Source organism: Terrapene carolina, unplaced genomic scaffold, assembly GCF_002925995.2.
Source record: "Terrapene carolina triunguis isolate 2854851 unplaced genomic scaffold, T_m_triunguis-2.0 Scaffold66, whole genome shotgun sequence".
Lineage (NCBI taxonomy): Eukaryota > Metazoa > Chordata > Testudines > Emydidae > Terrapene > Terrapene triunguis.
In genome coordinates this window covers 22,527,679-22,551,671 of record NW_020664417.1, presented here as the reverse complement: position 1 = coordinate 22,551,671, position 23,993 = coordinate 22,527,679, and positions in this window count along the sequence as shown.

Genomic DNA, 23,993 nt, shown 5'->3' with positions numbered 1-23,993 from the left:
GTACTGAGCACTCTAACTCCACTGATGTTAACTGGAGTTGAAGGTGCTCTGCAAAACATTGCAGGATTGGATCCCATATCTCTACGTTTGCATTGGCAATGTGAAATGTGAATGAGGGAAAGATGTGGTGAGATGGAAAAGGGGAGCGAAAGAGTGTGAGAAAAAAAGACAAAAAGTCAGATATGTTAAATATTCAGACCATTTTCTTTATTAGCCAGGAATATGTACTCCCATCTCAAAGATACACTACTGCAATCCTTATAGTAAAAAAGTTTTGCACTGATAAATTATATTTGCCAATGCTTCTTTTATGGAAAATGGCACATCAAATAAATATGATTTTTCCACTACAATTTTACTAAAACCAAAAAAAACCCCCAAAAAACTGTTTTTGCCATTTTTTTAAAGTTGGCAGGCCTGCCGCTTCTCACCTAGTCCTCCAGAACCTTAGTCATCATCATCATCATATGAACAGGAATTTCTCCTGATTGTGATATCAGCGGGGTAGCCGTGTTAGTCTGGATCTGTAAAAAGCGACAGAGTTCTGTGGCACCTTATAGACTAACAGACATATTGGAGCATAAGTTTTCGTGGGTGAATACTCACTTCGTCAGATGCATGTCACGAAAGCTTATGCTTCAATACGTCTGTTAGTCTATAAGGTGCCACAGGACTCTTTGTCGCTTTTTCCTGATTCTGAGTCAGACATGGTGTGAAAGCCAAAGCTGAACTGCCATGTGACTTCCCGCTGATGCACTCTGCCAGACACTTACCAGTACAATATCTAAATATTTTGTAAGGCCATCATGAACAGACCTATATTTTTCCCCTTCAATACTGTCAGCATAAATCCAGAAAACCATGACTCAACCTGAAGAACAAATTGCTGGCTTCACCAACACAGGCAAGACAATCAAAAAGAGTCTTATAGATCAATAAATCTATTAGAATGGGTCATTTGAACCACCTACTGATTTCTTTGTTGTGAAGGATTTTGCAGTGGTTTAACACTGAGATAAGACAACCACTGAGTCATCTCATTGTCTTTCTTAGGAGGTTCCCTGTACAGTCTACTTAGGATATTCCAGCAACCTCTGTAGTCCTTTGAAGGATAAACTAGGGCAAAGAAAAAAGAAGATTTTGCTGGTCATGAAGAGGAATTTCTTCTTCCTTAAACTCAAAATGTATTTATAATGAATTTTTAAGAAACTGTTAATTATAGAGCACTGAAACTCATTTGATCAATACAGCAGAGGACACACTAACGTTAAGCACCTCTATTACCAAATAACAGGCCCAATTCTGCACTCAGTTATGTGTGTGTAACCTCCATTGACTTTGATAGCATTTACTCCCAAGTACATGATGGCAAAACTGGGGCCCTCCAACTGGTGTTGCTCCAAGCAGCAGAAATTTCATATTCAAGGAGCCCAGTGCCAATCTTCCATATTTTCAGATAACATGCAATAATTATCTGATCCTGCTTCCATTGAAGACAATGGAAAGTTTCGCCACTGACTTCAAATGGAGCAAGTTTGGGTCCCTACAGTGGAAAAATACCAATTACTTCAAATACCTTGCTCCCAACATTTCCCTGTCCTGCTCCATCTTCAATCTAGGTAAGAAAGTCAGACAGTTACTCTATTTATTCCATCAACAAAGCCTGTGCTTTATTAGCAAGAGGCTATCACAAGCAGCCAAGTTCTCCATACAACTCCAGGAACCAATCTCAATGTAGGCACAACATTTTGGGACATACCACTACAACACTAACTGTAAGGAGGCAGGGGATTAAAATAACAGATTTCTTTATTCACAAAACATACAAATGACTATCTGTTTTTCTGTGCTTCAATATATTTATAAGCGCTCCTCTAACTATTATTTTCTGGCAGCTCAAAGACAAGCTCACCTATGGTTCATAGTGCAGCAGAACCTCACTAATTCAAACTAATGACTTGGAACAAGTGAATAATACAATAAGAAGCAAACACAATGAATCACAAACTGTACTTTGTTCATCTGTTTTTGCATCTGTGGTTTAGTTGTAATTCTTTATGATAAATCTTAGTAATATGAGATCTCACAACAGAACTCTGCTATTACATTTTACGGAGCTGCCATTTTAGTGGGTAGATTATCAAGTGGAGGACCTGATTTAGGGGCAGGCGACCGCCTGGGGTGCTGTTTTTGTTGTTAGCAACAAAAGAGAAAATAGAATGTGTGAAGTAAAATGTTTCAGGTAGTCCATATATGGATTCATTTTTCACTAACCTCCTAGAATATTCTGGACCTTTGTAGAATCTTATGGAACCTTCCAGAATTTCTGAGAACTACATTTTCCTTGAACCTCCTAGAATCTTGTCAGCCATGCCCTCACGGGTAGATAAGGGGTGGGGCATTGCCAGTCAGTGAGATATAAGAATGAAGTGAAATGAAAGCCCAGCTGCGATACTGTGAACCTTGTTTTATTGTGGAATTGTGAAAGTGTACTTATGTATTAAGACTTGAAAAGTGTAAGTAGCAACTAATAAAGGACATATTTAATGAGAAGCCAGAGATATCTATTGAACCCCTATCTACGCAACAATATAAAAGAAATACTATTACTTCTTTTGCCATGCTTAACACATAATGTTCGATGACTTTTTAAGAGTGCAGAACACAGACATTTGCTCTCCCTAATACTGTCTGTTTCCCCCATAGAAAATAAAAGATGCCCCTGAAGAATCCTTCAGGAGCTCAATATAGGAAGCAAAAAGCTCAACTGCAATCTACTTTGCAGCAAGGGACAAATTTGATGGAAAAAATATCTGAAACAGAACAACATAGACTGGGCTTCAGGCAGTAGCAATTGTCCCAGTGCAGAATAAATTGAGGAGCGAAGTGTAAATTATGGAAGTCTTATTGCTAAGGAATTAGCAGATTTACCTGAAGACAAGGAATGGAAATGTGAGGAAAGTGATGGAGAATTATCTAGTTTTCCTGGCGGTGCAAAGGAGTGATGATAAAGAAGAATGTGGCTCACATGAAAAGGAGAGTAATGACAGAGAAAAATCTGGTTTACAGGAAAAGGAGAAAAATTATAAAGAAGAATCAGCCTCACATGATGACAGAAACAGCAGTGAGAAAAACTGCACACCACAAATCGATACATCAAATCCTGCTATATGGCTGGCAATCCTAAACTCTGCCGATATCATAAAATTTTGAATGGACCAGGCAAAATCAAGGATATGATATTTCCAGTAAATGAGCAGAAGCAACATTTCTCTAAGTCACACTGCAAAAGAATGCTTGAGAATGGTGAGAAACCGAATTGAGGTTGCCTAGTTTACTTGAAATCAACTGACAAAGTGTTTTTATTGCAAAATATTTGACAAGAACGCCAAATCATAGCTTGCACTTTCCAGGTACAATTATTGGCATAATTTAGCTGATGCTCTAAAGCAACATGAAAAGTCACCCAGCCATTTTACGGTCTACTCCAAATGGATGGAGGTAGAGCCCAGGCTCAAGCTGAATAAATGCACAGACACAGAAAACCAGTGCATTATTAATGTAGAAAACCAGCATTGGAGGAACGTGCTCAAGCATCTCATCTCAATTACCCTCTTCCTTGCAAAGAATAATTTGGCTTTCCAAGGCTTGTTGGATGAGTTGTTCACTGAACATAACGGCAATTTCCTCGGCTGGTAGAGCTCCTTGGGAAATATGAAGATGTCATGTGTGAGCACCTACATCAAGTAGTTCGTAAAGAAGCTATGGACCATTACTGCAGCAAAACAATTCAAAACAAGTTGATTGACCTTATGGCAAGGAAGGTGCTTGATGACATATTGATGCACCTCGGCAAAGCGAAGTACTACGCCGTAATAATGGACTGCACTCCCATTAGTCACAGTATCATTTACAGATGTCATTTATAGTAAGATTTGTTGATGATGAGGATGGCTGCATCCAAGTAAAGGAACACATTATCTGTTTCTGGTCTGTGGATGACTCTATTGGAAAAGGCCTAACAGAACTGTTTATGAACATTTTGAATGAGAACAAAATAAAGCTTCAGTACTGCTGCAACCAAGGCTACGACAACAGCATGAACATGAAGGGACAAACAGTGGCATCCAGGGAAGGATCCTTGCACTGAATCCAAGAGCTTTCTTCATGCCTCGTGGCTGCCAGTCCCTCAACCTGGTTGTATCGGATGCAGCGTCATCTTCTTTAGAATCAATATCTCTCTTCAGAGTACTGGAAAGGATATACGTCCTGTTTTCAGCATCAACTATCAGGGACCATGTTACAAATCTGATCATGAAGCCACTAAGTGACACTCATTGGGAGAGCTGCATTAACAGTGTAAGGCCAGTGAGGTACCAAGTGACTGAGGTTTACAACGCCCTGATGGAATTGGCGCAGTTGAGTAAAGCCGAGGCTTTAAATTTCTAGCCTCAATTGTGGTTTGGTATGATATCCTGTTCCAAGTAAACACTGTAAGCAAGGGATTAAAAACTCAGTCAATGGACATCGTGACCACTACTTTGCTGAGAAGCTGCCTTGATTTTGTTGTGTATTACAGAGACAATGGATTTGAAGATGCCATCACTGCTGCCAAAGAAATGGCAGAAAACTTAGGAGTTCAGCCTGTCTTCAAGAAAACCCATGTTCATCGGCTGAAGAAACAGTTTGGTTACAAGGGCAGAGATGAGGTGATCGGAAGCTCAGAAGAAAAATTAAAGAAAGAGTTTTTTTGCTCACTCATTGACACTGCTCGAGGGTCCATCGAAGAAAGTTTGGACAAATGAAGCACCACGAAAAGATCTGGGGTTTTTTGTATGACCTTAATAAGCTGCTGGCAGACAGGAAAATGCTCTTGCAACAATTATACAGACCTTCACCAGATGCTGACACATGGGGAATGTTCAGACGACAATGATAAAGACCTCTACATCGATTTGGACAACATCCATCACACTTTGCAACCTGGGAAGTACTCTCTACTCCAAGTTCTCCAATTCATTCATGATGCAGAACTGAAAAACACTTTTCCTAATATGTGGATAGCTCGAGGATTCTGCACATGCTGACGGTCACAGTTGTGAGTGGTGAGTGCAGTTTTTTGAAGCTCAGGCTCATTAAAACATATCTTCGATCGACGATGACAATGAGAGACTGACATTGCTTGATATTTTATCGCTTGAAAATGTCATTGGCCAGTCTTTGACTCTCTCTGACGCTGTGCTTCAGTTTGTGAGGGCAAAGGCGAGAAAAGCAACCTTTTGAACTAAAGGACTAGGATTAACATTCTAAGGCTGTCACCTACCGTAACACTATTTAATACTGGTCCACCCAATGTTGGTGCACAGTTCAATTTACTGATGTTAGTACATTTTGGTTATTCTTAAAATGAAAATGTTTCTATAAGCTTAGAGGAAATGATTCTTTTTATTTGCTTATATATGGCATGAATAAATACAGATTTACAGATCCTAGCATGCAAATTTATCATCTTATATGACAGGAATAAATCAGGCATGCAAATTGTGCATCAAAGTCATGAAATGGACTACAAATGCAATAAAAAATATAAGGTATTCAAAAGTTTTACAAATGGACGGGATGGCGCCAAAGACACTCCTCGCCTGAGGTACCATGGTCTAGGGCCAGCCCTGATCAAGTGTACCGGTTAGCAAGGTTCTATATCCCAGTACTTGGTAGCACCGAAACAATAAGGGAGTGCATTTTATAATACGTTAATGAGACAGGTAGGGGAACGCTGATAAATATATTCAAGGGATTTTTTTTTTACTAGCTCTGTCCTACTTTTCAAGCTCTTAGTGTATTAGTAATGTTATTCCCTACCTAACCTTCAGCAGATGGCATGGTTTCCTTCTGTCCTTTCAGTCTTTGTAGCATGGCTAATAAGTTCTGGGTTTGAGCAGCTTAGACCTCAGGCTAATACTATGTTGGAATCAATTATGCAAAACCCATTCATTTTGATACAATGTACTGAACTGCTTCTTTCACTGCAAATAGGATGGTTGTTTGGGGTTTGGTTTTTTTTATCATTACAATTTCCTCATCCATGGCCAAAGTTGGCACCCTTCTGTTAAGTACATTGCCTCTTGCCTACGAGGCAGTTCTCACTTCCAGTTTAATCAAGCACCGTTTGAAATACCAGTAGCAACAAAAGGTGGAGACATTAATATTTATAGCATGAATTTAAAATGCAATGAGATTAGGGGCTAAATTCATGAAGTATTTAGATTAATAAATTTGGTCATGAGTGACTAGCGAAGTTAAAGACAAGAAAATTCTTTAAGGCAGAAAAAAAGAACAGCACAGATTAAGAGGCACAGCTTCTCAGGCAAAAAATGGATAGGTAAGATGGAACATTATCTATTAACAGGGAATTGTTATTTGCTTTGTGTCTTAGCTCTAGTGTACGTAGAAACACACACACACACACCTTGCTAACCATCCCCATATGTTTCTCTGAGTCTTGTACTGTCCTAAACTTTTTTGGTTATGTTTCTCTTTAATTTTTTTTTCATATTCAAGTGGCATTAACTATCTATGGAGTCCTGTCAAATGTCTGCTTCATTTTTTGTATGATATATTATCTAATTCACTGGTAGACATGGCAGCATATAAAAGGATGTACTCTATATATTGCCAAAAATAACCAAAAGTAAAAACAGAACAGTAAAAGATTACTAAACACACAAGACAGTTGATAGGGACAGTGCTTTGTGAAAGCATGTGAATTATGACATGCTGTAGTTTGTCATATTACAAAAGTACATTTCCACATATCACTCTAGAACATCAAATTTTGCCTTATTCCATTGAGAGTAAATGGACAGGCATCAAAGGCTTTATAGGAACCAGTAAAAATGGAAAATCATTGATCAAACATTTTCTCCTGACTCAGATGTTGGCAGGGAGTTAAACTGATAGCATGCTCCTCTCCCCTGTATTTTCAGGTTGGAGTGGGAAAGGATACCTTCATATCACTGCCACTGGCAATAATATTTTCAAACTCATGGATAACAGGAGAGCTCCCAGAAGACTGCAGAAGGGCTAATGTAGTGCCCATCTTTAAAGGGGAAAAAGGAGGAGCTGAGGAACTATAGAAAGTCATCCTGACCTCAATACTTATGAAGCTACTAAAGCAATGTAGAAAACATTCAATTTGCGAATACCTGGAGGATGAAGGGGTAATCACTAGCAGCCGGCATGAATTTACTAAGAACAAATCATGCCAAACTAACTTGATTTCCTTCTTTGAAAGGGTAACTGGTTTAGTGGATAGTGGGAATGTGGTGGACATAATATACCTCGACTTCAGCAAGGCTTTTGACACAGTCCCACATGACATTCTGATAAGTAAGCTGGAGAAATGTGGCTTGGCAGAACTACCATTAAGTATCCAATTTTAACATAATTGGTTAAAAACTGCAAACAAATGGATTGATCTCAGTGTGACAGTGTACCCCATAAGGCTTTATGGGGAGGGGGTGCTTATAAATGTATGTATGACATAACTGGAATATGTTTGGTGCTGCCTGTGCCAGGTAACATATCTCCGTAAAGGTTATGGTCTACTATATCTATTCATCCTATTTGTACATACATATATTATTTTCTACTTGAGGTTAAGAATATGGTCTGTATGCTTGCTTGGTTTTCAAGTAAGCTTTGGGAGGCATTTGGTCAGCTTCTTTAGGAAGGAATTCGCCAGGTTAAGTACCTTAACAAATTTAACAAAGACAAATATTAGGCACTACGCCTAGGGAAGAAAAACAAAATGCACAAATACAGGATGGGGGATAACTGGTTTGGCAGCAGCACTGTTGAGAAGGATCTGGGAGTTGTGGTGGATCACAACCTCAACATGAGTGAGCAATGTGATGCTGTTGCAAAAAAAGCAAATGCAATTTTAGGTTGCATTAGCAGTGGCATAGCATGCAAATCACGGGAAGTGATAGTACAACTCTACTTGGCGCTGATTAGGCCTCAGCTGGAGTACTGTGATCAATTTGGTCACCAATATAGAAAGGATGTGGAGAAACTGGAACGGATACAGAGGTGAGTGACAAAGATGACCAAAGGGATGGAATGCAAGCCATATGAACTAAGGCTGAAGGAACTGAGTATGTTTAGTTTGGAAAAGAGGAGATTAAGGGGGGACACGATAACAGTTTTCAAATACTTGAAAGGCTGCCATAAAAAAGATGGAGAAAAGTTGTTCTCCTGCCACAGAGGACAGGATAAGAGGCAATGGGTTCAAACTACAGCATAGCAGATTTAGATTAAATAGCAGGGAAAACTTCCTAACTGTCAGAATAGTAGGACAATGGAACAGACTGCCTACAGAGGTTGTGGAAGCTCCTTCACTGGAGGTTTTCAAAAGGAGGCTGGATAGCCATCTGTCTTGGATGGTTTAGACACAACAAATCTTGCATCTAAATGACCCTTATGGTCCCTTCTCTCTCTGTGGTGCTATGATTCTATCTTCTCAGATAATTTAGAGTGGGGTAGGGAGTGCCTCACTCTCAACTTGCCAAAGCCCAAATGTGTGACACAGACCCAAAATGAGAGAGAGAAGACAATTTTTCTGGCAGGAAGCTTTAAACAGTGGCACTTCACTAATATTTCTTATAAACTCAGTTTAATTATTCTACACTACTGATGTAAATAATTTACAAGATTAAAAATGATAACATTATATTTGAGTATAGTACAAGTAAATATGTCTTTCATAAGGAAGGGCAGTGGAGTTAATTGGGGGAGTGGGAGTGTAGGAGTAGCACTCCAAAACATCATGGGTCTGATTTCAAGGAATTTGTAGGCACACAATTTTACAGGCGTAATACATGCATGCTTAGCACATGCACTTCTGAATATGCAAGAGCACCTGGCTATTTAGAGTTTTATTTAGCCATGTGCATGTAAACAGACGTGCAGTAGTGCATTAACAAATGAGAGCTTAGAAACTTTCTGGAAAAGAGGCACTAACTGACCAATCAGACCTTTACAAGGAACTAGGTTATACGGAACTGTCTCCCACCCCAACTTTATGAGAACTTATATACAGTTCAGCTTAAATGTCCATGTAGTAAGCACTGTGCTCACTCTCATTTTCTGGTTTGCTGCTGAGACACTAGTTTACCAGTACTTTCAAAACTTGTTTCTTCCTCATCTCCCAGCCTCCCCCCACCACTTTCAATTCAATCTCTAAATGCAACAATCGTTAAAAACAATGAGTATGTCTGGCGCAAGAAAACGTGCCTTGAATATTAACTATTCATTAAGTACCTGGCACTGTATCCATAATATAGGATGCTGACATGAAAAGAAAGCTTTAGAGCTCATTGAAAAGTACAAGCTTTTCCATATAAAAGAGTTAAAAGGAGGACCTTTGTCTGACACATAACAGGAGGTAAAGTCCTTTGTGGTGATGTTTGTAGTCTCATCATTTGTGTAAGCTAATTCTCCTGTTTAGATACCACCTTTTCCAAATCACAGATAAATTAACTCAACTTTAGCTAATGTGGTAATGATTTGTAGTGAGTGGCAGAAATTCCCCTGTAATTATGCATGAATTGATGTGTGATTTCCTAATGAGCTTAAGTGAAGAAATCATTATTTTGTGATAAATGCTTTATTTCTTAAAATGCTAGTAACACATTTCTAATAAATTTAATCAAGCTACTCTCACTCATGTAGCATTTGCAATTATTAAATATGCAGACTTATATACTGCCTTATTGCTTTGGTTGATTGCAGGATGTTAAAGTTCAGTGTTTGATAAACAAGCCCATAACAACTCATGGTCCCCCCCCCCCCCCGAACCATGAATTATTTCATTTTGAAGTTCATTCATATTCTGTGGAGATTTCATGCCTTATTAGAGGCAGAATTCTTTTGCCATTTATTTATGAATGTACACATCAGTAAATGAAGTCAAATGTAAATTTCGGTGTACACCTCATTTTTTGAGATGTCAGCTGAGGCAGAGCAGATCACCACAAAAAAAGCTTATAATTGGAGTTCCCTTTAAAAAAAATCCTGGAGGCTCTGATCATCTTAGTCCACTGAAACATCTGTTCTCTGTACCCCCTGCTCCTTGAGCTTGCATTGCAGGAATTCACTGGAACATGCCATTTATGTGGAAGTCACATTACTACAGGAGACTTGGGCGCAGAAAAATCAGAAAACTTCCTAGAATTACATGAAAGCTTCTTGTCCCATGGACTTTTCACTTTGGCTAGTTCAGACGTTCCCCTTCCCTATTCATCTTTTCAACAGACAAGTATCCCCCTAGGGATGGGAAGTCTCACCCAAGCTCACTCCACCAAACCCAAAATAGCTGCAGACCTGGTTATTCTACAACACCTATGAATTGCCCCACTAAAAATGGCCAGTGGAAACTTCCCACAGTCCCATCCATTCAGAAACCAGAACTAAGCTATTCTGCGTGTCTCAAATGGGTTAGCAACTCAACTGAAGTGTATTTGCCTAGCCAGTACCAACACTGGGCTTCAGCCTAGCATGAAGGGTAGACCTTCAGCTCTGCCTTTTTTGAGAGTCCTGCCTGCTGCCTTCAACAATTCATACGTTAGAGCTTCATGTGAAAAAACCCTAGAGGGGCAGCTGGGGCTCCTAACAGGAATCTGTCTTGATATTCCATATCTGGAAGAGACTTTTGTTCAATTCCTCATGAGAAATAAGGTTATCCTGGAGAGAAAGAAAATTGAATCCAAGATTGGGGAGAAGTAGAGTGCTAAGCGTGGTCCAGTGGAATATCTCGGGCACAGTGAGGCCTTCCTTAGAATGCTAGTTTTCTGTTCTAATTCTGAACAGTCCAGCTAACAGAGATGTTCATTAGAACCATAACTGACAAGAAGATCTCTCATTTGTGAAATACACAAGGCTGTTCAACCTCAAGGTGGGACAGGCTGAGTTGTTTTAAATCAAGTTATCAGGAAACAAAGCAGACATTTCTGAGCTAAATTCATATTAGTATTTCTATGAAGTAAGGAAAGTGGCTTAGAATTACTATTACTTCATTTGAGGTTACTATACCTTACCATGGGTGCATAATTACAAATACATTGATTTTGCTTTGAACATAATGCCTTTTTAGTGTACTCAAGACCCATTGATCTGATGTTTGGAAAGCATTTTACATATGTGTCAGATATGCAAGATAAGCATTTTACGATATGTGTCAGACTGCAAGATACTGATACGTGTTATATTGTTACTGTACCTCCTCGATTCTTTTTGTTAACAGCTGCCATACCAGATCAGTCAATAGATCTATCCAGTTCAATATCTCCCCATATGCCCCCAAAAGCACCGTCATGACAAACTGTACAATTCTCTTCCAGGAGTGTGGATTCCTTCGTGTCCTTCACAGACAATCAACGTATGCCCTAAAGAATGAGATTCAATTACCCTTATCGTGATTTTAGCTACCACAGCTGCAGGTATTAAATATGCTCATAATACTGAGTCTTTTTAGAAATGCAGCTACTGTATTTGTCTTCCAATGAACTCCACAGCTGTAGCAGTAACATTAATGATTCTTCCCTGTACTCGAAAACATAATGGGTCTAATTTTTAAAGGGCCTCAACCCAGCCCTTTTTTATGCATGCCAATCCAGTCTAATAATTGGACATCTACATGCCATCATTTGGGTCCTCAAGTAATTGCTCCTGCAAAATGAGAACCACTATTATTTGTATGCTAAGTTACCCATTCAAAAGGGGAGGAGAGTTTTAAATATCAGGTCCAATAACATATTTAAAATGTAACCTATCAGCCTATTTGTTAGGGTTATTTTTTACTAGAACTATATTTGTCAACCCTCTATCTATCTATCACCTTATAATAGAATCATAGAATATCAGGGTTGGAAGGGACCTCAGGAGGTCATCTAGTCCAACCCTCTGCTCAAAGCAGGACCAATCCCCAACTAAATCATCCCAGCCAGGGCTTTGTCAAGCCTGACCTTAAAAACCTCTAAGGAAGGAGATTCCACCACCTCCCTAGGTAACCCATTTCAGTGCTTCCTAGTGAAAAGGTTTTTCCTAATATCCAACCTAAACCTCCCCCACTGCAACTTGAGACCATTACTCCTTGTTCTGTCATCTGCTACCACTGAGAACAGTCTAGATCCATCCTCTTTGGAACCCCCTTTCAGGTAGTTGAAAGCAGCTATCAAATCCCCCCTCATTCTTCTCTTTTGCAGACTAAATAATCCCAGTTCCCTCAGCCTCTCCTTGTAAGTCATGTGCTTCAGCCCCCTAATCATTTTTGTTGCCCTCCGCTGGACTCTTTCCAATTTTTCCATATCCTTCTTGTAGTGTGGTGCCCAAAACTGGACACAGTACTCCAGATGAGGCCTCACCAATGCCGAATAGAGGGGAATGATCACATCCCTCGATCTGCTGGCAATGCCCCTTCTTATACAGCCCAAAATGCCGTTAGCCTTCTCGGCAACAAGGGCACACTGTTGACTCATATCCAGCTTCTCATCCACTGTAACCCCTAAAAGGCTTCGATCACCATAGTATCTGACTACACGCAATTTCTGCACAATCTCTACATAAGCTTGAAAGCTTGTTTCTCTCAACAACAGTAGTTCATCCAATAAAAGATATTACCTCACTTACTTTGTCTCACAATCTTTAATGTATTTTTACTCACAACATCCCTGTAAGGTATAGAAGGAAGTACTATTATCTCCATTTTACAGATAGGCAACTGAGGCAGATAGAGTCTAAGTGACTTGCCCAAGGTCACCCAGAAAGCCAGAGCAAGGACTAGAATCTGGGTTTCTCAAGTCCCAGGCTAGCACCCTAATGACTGGGTCATACTTTCTCTCTACAATCTCTTAAAATCTATAAAATGAAAAAATATAACAAAAATAGTTCATCCATCTATCTTAATAATTCACACACAGCTTGGCATGGAAAAGCTATTTGAAAAGCATATATAAAGTAATCAGAAGATTCACAAGCCCGTGTTTCATATCTATTTATATTTAGATTTTGAGGCATCTTCCATTAGTATCACTTTGCCACAAATCCTGAGCACTGTAAATTGTAGTTTCTCCTACTCTCTCTTGCTCTAAATGCTTTAACCTGTATCTTCCGCTGCCAGAACATCTTCCACCAACTAATTCAGACCATTACATTTTCCTCTCTCAGATACCCGAAGTCTGTCTCATTTGTAACAAAAGCCTTTATGTTACAGTCAATAACGATGTTAAATATTGAAAGAAATATAGACAATGATAATATAGGATGGGATTTTCAAAGGAGCCTAAGGGAGTTAGGCATCTGACACTCACTGAACTTCAATGGGACTTGGGCACCTACTTCTCTTAAGCTCCTTCAAAATCCCAACCATAATGTATCAAACCGAAAATTAACTTATCCACTCCTACATTTTTATACAAAGACTTGATTTTGGTTTCCCTTCTGTTTGCCCACAACGGCAACATTTCTGATTTATGTTCACATGATTAGAGGATGGAAGAATGTATAGCATTACTTCCCATAGTGCTTCTTTTAGACAAAGGTTAGTAACATGTCCATTGAGCTGATCACACAGTCCTCATTCAGGCAAAATACCCCGACTTCCATCACCGAAGGACTGTTCACATAGTTTCCTTCATTTCCAATTATTGTTGTTCAGAATAAGTTGTACCATTTCTGAGGGAAGTGAGCGAAAACTTCAGTTTATGAAATCCTGAGATTCAAATTCAATATTTTTTCCTTCATCAAAACATGCAAATTCAAAATGTGGTATGCTGCAATTTATTAAACATCATTTCACTAACATTTCTTAAAGAGAATTTTATGGGGCTGCAAAACAGCCCAGAACGAAGCTGAATATTGTTCTGTATTTTTTTCTGTGAAATTTCATTAATCGTTTTTGCAAAGTGTTAATTAATATTGTATGCATAACTATATAATGAAAAGGGGCACAGGAAGTTGCTGTTTACTTCTAGAAAAATGGTATACGTATGTTCATTAGTCAGCATTTATTTAAAATAAAAACATATTATTCTGGCATTTGCTAATTATAGTCTGCTAACAAAAGAACTTTCTCGTAAGGGATTCTTTTAATTTAAGGAGTCTGGTCCAGAACACTTTATAAGCCCTAATTTTGCATAAAGTTTTTCAATCCTTTCCTTATGCAATCCCTTTCTGTAGGTATGTCTGATTTCCTATTTTAAAAGGTTCTGTTTCTCCAATCCTGGCTATTGGATCACATAGATCACTTCAAACTTTCATTCCACATTTCAGTGTAAACTAGATTACAAATAGGAAAAAAAGTTAGTCAATTTAACAAGAGTTGTGGTATTAATATACTGTTTTTTTTAAATCAGAAAATATCTTCTGTGAAGGACAGAAAACAAATTCCTTTTTTAAAAAAACAATCAGTCTCTCTGGTCTGTCCATCGATATTCATAATAATTCATAATTTTATGTAAACATCTATGTTTTATGGATGTTACCAGCACATGTTCCTCTGGACTATAAAAGTAATAAATAAAACATATATGAATCCCACATTAAGCATTCCCCAGAAACACGGAGAAGCAAAGTCTAACCCATCATATTGCTAAAAACACATAGAAGAATGGATAGTCATACTATTTTTTAGGAAAAACTATTAAACTACAGGTTTTTTTTCCACTAAAATGGATCAGTTTTATGAAAACAGAACAAAATATGCTGCTCTTCCTTTCTATAAACATGCCGGATTATAAATTGTCCTGCTTATGATTTCTGTCAGGCATAACCTGACAAATATAATAAGTAATACTTTATGTGAAGAATTATCTAACAACAACCAATAAGTTAAAATTTTTCGGTGATGATGCTCATGCTTGCCACAATAAGATACTGCTCTTGTACTCCTCATGCAAGAAAAACTCCCATTGCATTCAAAGGCAACTATGTCTAATTAAGTAGTGTATGATCAAGGACAAAATCTTTACGAATACTGGAAATTTCAACTTAATTCACTATCAGGACTGTACGGTTACAATGAAGACCAGCATAGATAGATGTAAGCTATGTGCACAACAACACATATCTGGTCTTTTATTAGTTCTACTGCATAGTTCAATCTAACATGCTCACTATGGCCCCAATTCATCACAGCACTTAAACATATAGACAAAGTTAAGTATATGCTCAAGTTTTTTGAACAGGCTCCTGTATCAGGAACCATACTGTGTGTAACAGTGCTTCTAGTTTTAATTATGGGATACGTCAGATACGAAAGAGGGGGAATGGATTAGTACTTAGATATTATGGCGATGGGCACTACAGAAAAGTCAGGTAGATAGATAAACACATCAGCTAGTGGACTAGCTGGCATGTGTACAAGTTTGAAATTGCTTGCTATATCTTTGGCAATTAATAGTTTATTATTACAAAAGATCAGTTAGACCACGTATTTATTGGCACCATCAAAGATCCACGGAGTAGATGAGATTAAGGGATAGCACATCGAGGAGCACTATATACAATATTGTTTTCAAAAACAGGTTGTGATTCACTGATGGGTTGTTGAGGATTTTCAGTGGGTCATGTCCTTAGAAAGCTGTTAATATTAAATCTCTAGTGAACAGTGTACTTTACTTTAAAATTACTATCATAGTACTGCATTTGCTGGCATATAATATGCAGTTATTGGAACACAGGTATTAATGAGTGTAGTAAAATATACACATAACCACCCCTAGTCATTGACATTTGAAGTCAAAGTTATGGCATTAACTCAGATGATTCTGCATCCTGGGAACCAGCAAGGGTTGCCAAAGAATCCTTGTTAACTTGTCATTACAAAATTTCTGTTTTGCCAACCTCTTCAGGGGCAGATGCATGCAATCTCGGTATGTCAGCTCTTTCTTACAAGATGGAATCAGGACGAGATCATTAATTAAATCAAGTTAAATGAGGAAAATCTCAAGTATTCTCTGTAAGCTATTCTCATCTGCCAACGGATCACAACTATATTCCTCTCCTTTATCCCTATGTGGCTACACATTTGCTTATTTATAGGGAAAAAAAGGAAACATGTTTTTAAGGAGATAATTTGGCATTCAGAAATAGACTTAAAATAAAGAGAGACACATCAGAAATAGTGAACCTGGCAGCAACTGAGGTATCTATGTAAATGGTTTATATTTTTTTAACTTACTCCTGCTTCTAGCACATTACTTTCCTTTATATGATTCTGTGAATTTTAAATCAATTCAGAATTGTACAGGGAATAACTTCCCTGTCTTCTGCAGGACTAGAAAGAAGACCGACTGCAGTAACTTCCATTTTCTTATGTACAATAAAACCCTTGAGACATACTTATTAATATCATAGAGAAATGCAAGCTAAAAAATAAAAACCTGAGTAAAGTTTCAGGCAGAAGAGGAACTTATCTGTTGCTGAATTCATCTGGGTATGACGCAGGTTGCTGCAGACATAAAACTGTCGAAAGTCCTTGCTTTGGGGTTCTGAAATATAAAATATTCATGGTGTATAATTTTGCATAATTTGTTTAGCTGCTGAGGCATAATTTAATTATTTTCTGCATAAATTCTTAGAAAAGACTGAAGAAAATAATTAAGTATTTTCTCAAACTAATTATTTTATTGGTAAACTATAAGTGCAGTATAAACACATATAAGACTCGAGGCATGTGCACACTATAAATGTATGCATGTATACAGTACCGATATCATGCTCACTACTTTCCTAATACCATCTTTACTTCACCACCTATTGTGTTTGATGATACTTGGCTTCTTATATTCTTGTTTGTTCACTAATGATATTGATTTTCCCCTGCAACGTGATGTGATCTCAAAAATACACTGGAGTTCTGCGAAGTCAAGCCACAGACTCCAAAAGCATCTTCTACAGCATTTGCCTGCATTTGAAGGCTATCATGTACTTGCTAAAATGTTACGTGTATGAGGAAAATACGCAATTTTAATTAAACAGGAGTCAAAATTGTACAGTGAGATTTTTACCAGCAGTCAGTTTTGGCCTAACTCGGATCTCACTGCAGCCAATCCTACCAGTAATTTTTCATCTGAAAACCACCACCTTGAACTCTGGTGGTTCAGCTGAAATGGAACACAGATCTAAACACGCCATCCTGCAAAAACAAAATCTGACCAATGGGTTTATTCAAACCCCAAATCACCTTCGTTTGTCCATTACAGAGACTGGACAAATCCAAGATCTTTTATTTGAAATCCACTCTCCATGAAATGTTGGTGGCTTGGATCAAAAGGAACAATGCTAATTCAGAAAAAGTATTCACTTGCATTTATAAACAGCCTTAATTGTTTATATGTTTTTATCCTTATTTGTTTGCTTAATTACATCAGCATACAAAAAAGCTATGAAGGCAAGGTCCCTCACTTCAAGAGCTCACAATCTAAAAAGACAACGTACAAAGGATGGGGAAATGAGATGCAGAAAACATTTATTGTTACTGCTATGATATGATTTGTTTGTTTGTTTGAATGCATGTGTTGTGTTTATGATTTTCAGTCGGCTGATTATTTAACACTTCACTGTTTATATACTTTACAGTATATTGGAAGTATATTTTAAGGAAGAGCATTTATGATATAAATATACATTCTTTTAATAAACAAAAGAATGCCTGCTCCTCTTGCTCATGTGAGTAGTCCCCTTGAAGCACATGCACAGAAGGAAAGGTATTTCCCATAAAATTGGCAGCATATCAAAATTTCAAGTAAGTGTTTTAAAAGATCATTTGTGAATGTTGGTATTCCAGAACAATCTTTATCTCATTTTTACAAACCAGCTGTAAATCAAAGTCATGTTTATATACAGTGCATAAGCTAAATCCTATAGGCTTTTTTCAACATAAGTTCCATTGGGAGTTTTACCTGAGTGAGTACTTCAGGATTAAAACATTATGAAATATTATATCTATGTAAAGGTATAAACATGAGCAATGATTACAAGATATAGGGAGGTATCCTCAAAAGCTGCTGGGGATTTAGGTGCCGAACTTCCACTGAAAGTCGATGTAAGGCGGGCACCTAACTATCTTTGGCACGTCTGAAAATTTCACCCTTAGTCCATACAGTGCATATAAAGCTCACATTGATTTACAACTGGGGCCCAACTGTCTCAAAGCAAGTTAAGTACTGAAGCCAATGAGAATTGCTCATTATCTGGCTGCAGAATAGGGCTGCTGGCTTGGAAAAAATGTGATGATCGTTGTCATGAGATACCAATGTACATGGAACTGATTTAAAAAAAAAAAAAATCCTGAAATTTCACAACCAGTCTTACAGAAAATCAGTTCTTAATGTTTATTGCCTTTAAACCCCAGATTTCTGGGAAAACTAACTATGTAATAATCCACTAGGCCACCTCTCCCTTTACTACATGACCTAAAATTATCCCTTGTTAAAAAAAAAAAGCCTGATGGGAAGGAAAATTGACAACTATTAAAAGATTTTATGACCTTGATTATATACAAGTTTGATTTCTAAGTCACTGCGAAGTAAGAAGCCGACTGCTCTGCACAGCCCCAAATTCGTTTCTGACCCCTGGTCACAGCACACATAAAAATCATAGGCAAAAACTATATTCTTATTATTTTCTAATTAATGTAAAATTCACAAAGTGAGTGTGCACATGTCCAGGGTACAATGGAAACGACTCTGACTTGGAAAGCTGCAAATTCTCCCCAGATTCACTAAGCCAGCCGATCAAACTAAACCATTTAAATCATAGCCTATCGCTGCTACCTTTGAAGAATCTCTGGGAGCAGGAAGTACCTGAGTCTGGACAACTATCAGTAGCGTATGTATCGCGGGTGTTTACTATTTATTTGAAAAGAACATGTAGGGGTAGAATACAACATAGCAGCTATTTAAAGTCCTTTTGAAAACCAAGTCACTATTGCTGTGTGTTTCTATACCTCAGGCTACATTAATCTGAACCCTACCATTTTGTTTTATTTCATTGCGATTGGCAGGCTGGGAGTTGCCCAAGACAATGAACGTAACCATAACCCTTCTTCTGGTAAACATATAATTTCCCCAGTGATCCAGTGAGTAATAACAATATGTGTAGTACATACAGTGTTTACATTCCCTTGGGTTTAATATAGCTCACAGCAAAATTGATTTTCTGGAATCTTGCAATAAACCTCATCAAAGTAAATGAAACTCACACTAGCTTTTTATAAAGTGATTGGATTCAGTGTGATAAATTAACCCTAACCATCAGAGAGACTCCTGGTAATGTGCATGTTCAATTAACCTCCTCTACTTCCGATGTAGGATTTAAATTTTGCTACAGAGCTTATTTAACTCTCTCTAGGTCTGGCCAGCACTTCAACAACTCCTTGCTAGCATGGGGCTTTGCAACTGAATGCTGTGCACAACTTGGAAACTAGAGATTTTCTTTTTGGACTAAGTTTATCAAGCTCAGATCCAGAAAGACCCCCTATTTTCTACCCAATATGAGTAGCTCCTCCCTCTGAAGTCAACAGGAGTTATTTGGATCCTGCAGGGGAATACTCAGACCCCAGAAGGGAAGAGAGTTCCCAGTCAGGAGGAGCCAGAGAGGGAAGATGTTTTTGTAATGCTCATTATTACATATATTTCTGTACCTGTTTGAAAGTAGAGCTCATGAAAGATACTGGATTGACAGCCATAAAGACAAATGCCATGTATTATTCTACAGAACAGTGCAAGCTTTGCCCCACTGCCCCACCAAGGTATATCAATTCTGATCTGGAGGGACCACCTCTAAGGTTAAGAGGGTGGTTCATTCCTCTTACTCAGCCAATCTCTGGACTCTCAAGTTTAGTAATGCGCAGGTCCCATTCCAGAAAGAGGGTGATATTAGCATGTGGAGGTCTCCGGCTACATTAGGATGTAGCACATGTTGGTTACCAGAGAAAGTTTCTTTTCAGACAACAATGAAATTCAAGGTGGCCTTCCCTAAAACGCCTCAACAGCCTCCGGTGACTTCTAGAGAAAGAAAATGCAAGATGTACATTTGCAGCTAATGTGGAATGTGTATGAAAACTATTTTTGTTGTAATGTTTACTACTGGTTAAATGAAAAAATTACTCATTTAAACAAGGGTAAAACCTATGAGATTTTTCTTCTCATTTCCCAGAGTGTCTGGGGAAAACAGGCTGCAGTAAACAATCATGCCCTATTTTATTCCTACTTAAATGAATTATCATAATAATAATAACAGAAAAAACATCTGGTTTCTGCACAGCACAGACGGTGGAATTTTTTTGACACATTGCTCACATTTGCCCCCTTCTTCCTAGTCTCTGGCCGAGGGTCTCCGACTTTTTTTAAGACCTGCTGCAGGCCGACCCCAGTGTGTCTGAAAACACAAAGTTAAGAGATTGCTGATGCCTCATACAAAACATTGAGGAACATTCTATTTTCAGAAAATTATTACTACACAATAATATCCTCTCTGTAAAACATTCTGCTTGTTCTTTATGCTGAAGACATTTGCATGTAAACAGGGCCTTTGTTTCTAAACTCATTTATCTGTTCCTACTGTTTCTTTCACTCCTCACAGTAACTTAGAAAAGATAATCCTCTCTTTGTGACATCACAAGTGGTTGTTATAGAAATGGTCATGATGTCACTAATCAAGGATTAGAATCAGGAAATGGGAATAAACAGCAGGAACAATTTAACACTTTTTGTTTTAATTAATATTTGTACTAAGAAGTAAGCCCTGCACATATCATTTGGTAGAAGAGATAAAAACAAAACAAGTATCAGTAATCACAATCTTTTGATGATTTTAAAAAGTATTGACTGTGACACGGTATGCTAATATAATAATGTGAACTTCCATAATGCCTTTCATCTGAGGATCTAAAAGCAGCATTAGCTGCTGCCTTGCTTCGACATCTGTGCTAACCAGTTGCAGTAGGGAAAGGAGCGCTGGATAAGCAGCATAGCTCTCTGCTGAACTGGCAGTTTCAAGTGGCCCAAATATATTAAGTAACTTGCAGGGAGTGCAGAGGTGGGTGAATGAAGCCAACTGTTACCAAATGAAGTGATGTTTGGTGTTTTTCTCAAAGTCCCCAGTGCTGCAATCAAGGGATTGCTTGAGAATCTGGGCTTTCATTTTTAAAAACTAAAAAATAAGTTTCGAGCCCTAACGGTTGCTGAGAAAAGCTTGAAAAAATGACGGTAGGGCACCATAAAGGCTCAGAAACCAGAAGGCAAGGAAGAAGACCACAACATTTTTTTAAAAACATGATTTTTAAGCCAGACTCATGACTGTTGAACACTTCTACAATACAGAAGAGGCTTTGATAAGAAGAATTGGGGAAATTCTCCCACAGGACACCTTTGTTTTAAATACCTGCTATTTGGTGCAATCTGTTGTGCCCCAAAATACAAACAAAACCCAGAACCACCAAAACAATTGTGTAATATGCTGATGTGCAGCTTGATAATTAACCACTTTAATGTAACCTACTACAGCTCTGCTCTCTTACTTTTGTTCTCTTTTCCTTGCCTCCATTTTTTGTTCTCTTTCACTCAGCTTGCCGCTCTGGAAAGGAACAGGCGTGGGCATGACAGAGAGGAACCACTCTGCAGCAGCTACAGGCTTGCAGAGCCGAGGGAAGCAATAGACACGCGTCTGTCCAGAGCTAAACTATAGCACACAGCGCCCCCTCTGACAGACTGTAGGAACTGCTCCCCTTTGCTCTGCTTAGAGAAAGCTGGCAGTCGCAGCTTCACAGGCCTGGAGCATTGGGAAGCTGGGGAAGGCATCAGCCCCTGGCAGCCTAAGCAGGAAATCAACCCACAGAGCACATAGTGGTTTCCCCGTAAGGCCTGGAAGGAGTCCTGTTGTCAGTAGGAAATAGGGGCAACGCCTGCCTATAATGGGAAAGCAAAAAACCTGAAAATTTCTGGTTGGCTGATCATTCCCAGGTTGCTTTTTGCTCAGCTGTTTAAAATAAAATAGACAAAAATAACTTTCAGTTAAAAATAGATAACTAATTATACTCTAATGTACATGAATCAGAACAATTGTGAAACACAAGAATTCTAGTACTGATATTATATATTTTACAGCCTCCCTGAACTATCTATTCTGCTCAGTGTCATCTCCAGCCGTTACTCTTGTGGCACCAGGGAAAGCCCTGGAGGTTCTGGAGGTGACCATGAGGGTCTGGGAAATCCCCCCAAAAACCATAGACACTGGCCAAAAGCCTGAAATGGGCAGCCCTATGATCTATGAAGCAAGGAGGGCCTGCTTTGTACCAATATCGGGGTTTTGCATCCTGGTCTACCCCAGCAGGTTTTTTCATAGAATGGAGAAGTCTTGCCCTTGGTTTCTAACATTATTTTTTATCATGTAAGCTATGTAACACAAGCCAAACCCAAATAAGATAATGCCACATTGTATAAAATTAAATATATAAGGCTTACTTCCAGGTACAGCTTCAGAGCAGTTCTCGGATCACCCCAGAAACCTCAGGGGAATAAGTGACTTTCTCCCATCTTTCCACCCTTTGAGGTTGAAGTGGCCCCCAGCACGGGTTAGAATTGCCTCAGAGTAGCTCTAAATTATGCTAGAAGATATGAGCTTCTTTGGAGTTGTGTCCCTGGCCAGGATCACAAGAGTGCATCACACTTCAGCTGAACCACCACCAATTCACATCCTACCCTGGAAAGACTATTGGTTATTCCTGTTTACCTGTGTGATATAGATATTTGTAGTACACTCTCAGCAAATGGCTTCCTATATGGATATAACTAGTAGGAAGCATGCCTATCTCACTTTCACATGATATACAAGATTCAAAGTTAATCATTATAAGCTGAAGTACATAAAATCAATGCAATGTGAAAGAAGCAATTAAAAATCAAGCATGTGTACACTTCATAATAAAAAGCCTATTCTAACACAGGGTCAATATATTTAAATGTCTTCAGCAACTGACTGTAAATCTTGTTGCAACATTTAAATTCTTTTTAGACTTGTTTCTTTATGGACTTTCAGATTCATTTTCTGATATTTTTCATGTTTTATGATGTTATAAAGGTATTTCTTACCTGCCATTAAAAACTATAAAAAAAAAAAAAACACCCTCAGAATTTTACCACTGAGATTTTCAAAGCACAACTGAAACATATGATGCAAATATCTGTGAATTGTTACCTAATTTTTCTTGCACTAAGTGGATGGAAAATGTTTATGGCTTATCGTGTACCATCAAGAAAGCAAACTTTTGTTACATAACGTTTAATGGGATTCTTTACCTAGTGCATAACTAAACAGCAGCATGCAATCAGATGATGGTTTATCTAAGTGAGGCTTTGCACTGTAGGAAGGAGTATAGTATGAGTTTACTATATAACATTATGTTAAGAATAAACAAAAATTGATGAATACAGTTGTATTCTAGTTTTAGGAACCAATCTGCAGCCCTCACTCACAAGAATAATCTCATTGACTTCAGTAGGAGTACTGATGTGAGTAACGGCTGCAGAATGGAGCCGTTAATTCTGAGGATATAAAATAAGTAAAGTAAGCAAATGGAAATAAAGTTTTCAGAATCTTAAGAAAGCAATAGCCATATCTGTCATATAGGGCCGGCTTTAGCAAGTGCGGGGCCCGATTCCTGTGGCGGCACTTCGGATTGCCGGCTGGGGGAGAGGGGGCTGCGGGGCTTGCCGCACTCTGGCCGGCGGTCCGGCCGGGAGAGCGGGGCTGCCGCAGTCCGGCCAGAGCTCCAGCCGGGGTCACGGGGCTGCGGGGCTTGCCGTGCTCCAGCCGGGGTCGCGGGGCCGTGGGGCAGCCGCACTCCGGCCGGGGTCGCGGGCCCACGGGGCTGCTGCGCTCCGGCCAGACCTCCCAGGGCCGGCTCTGGCTTTTTGGCCACCCCAAGCAAAAAA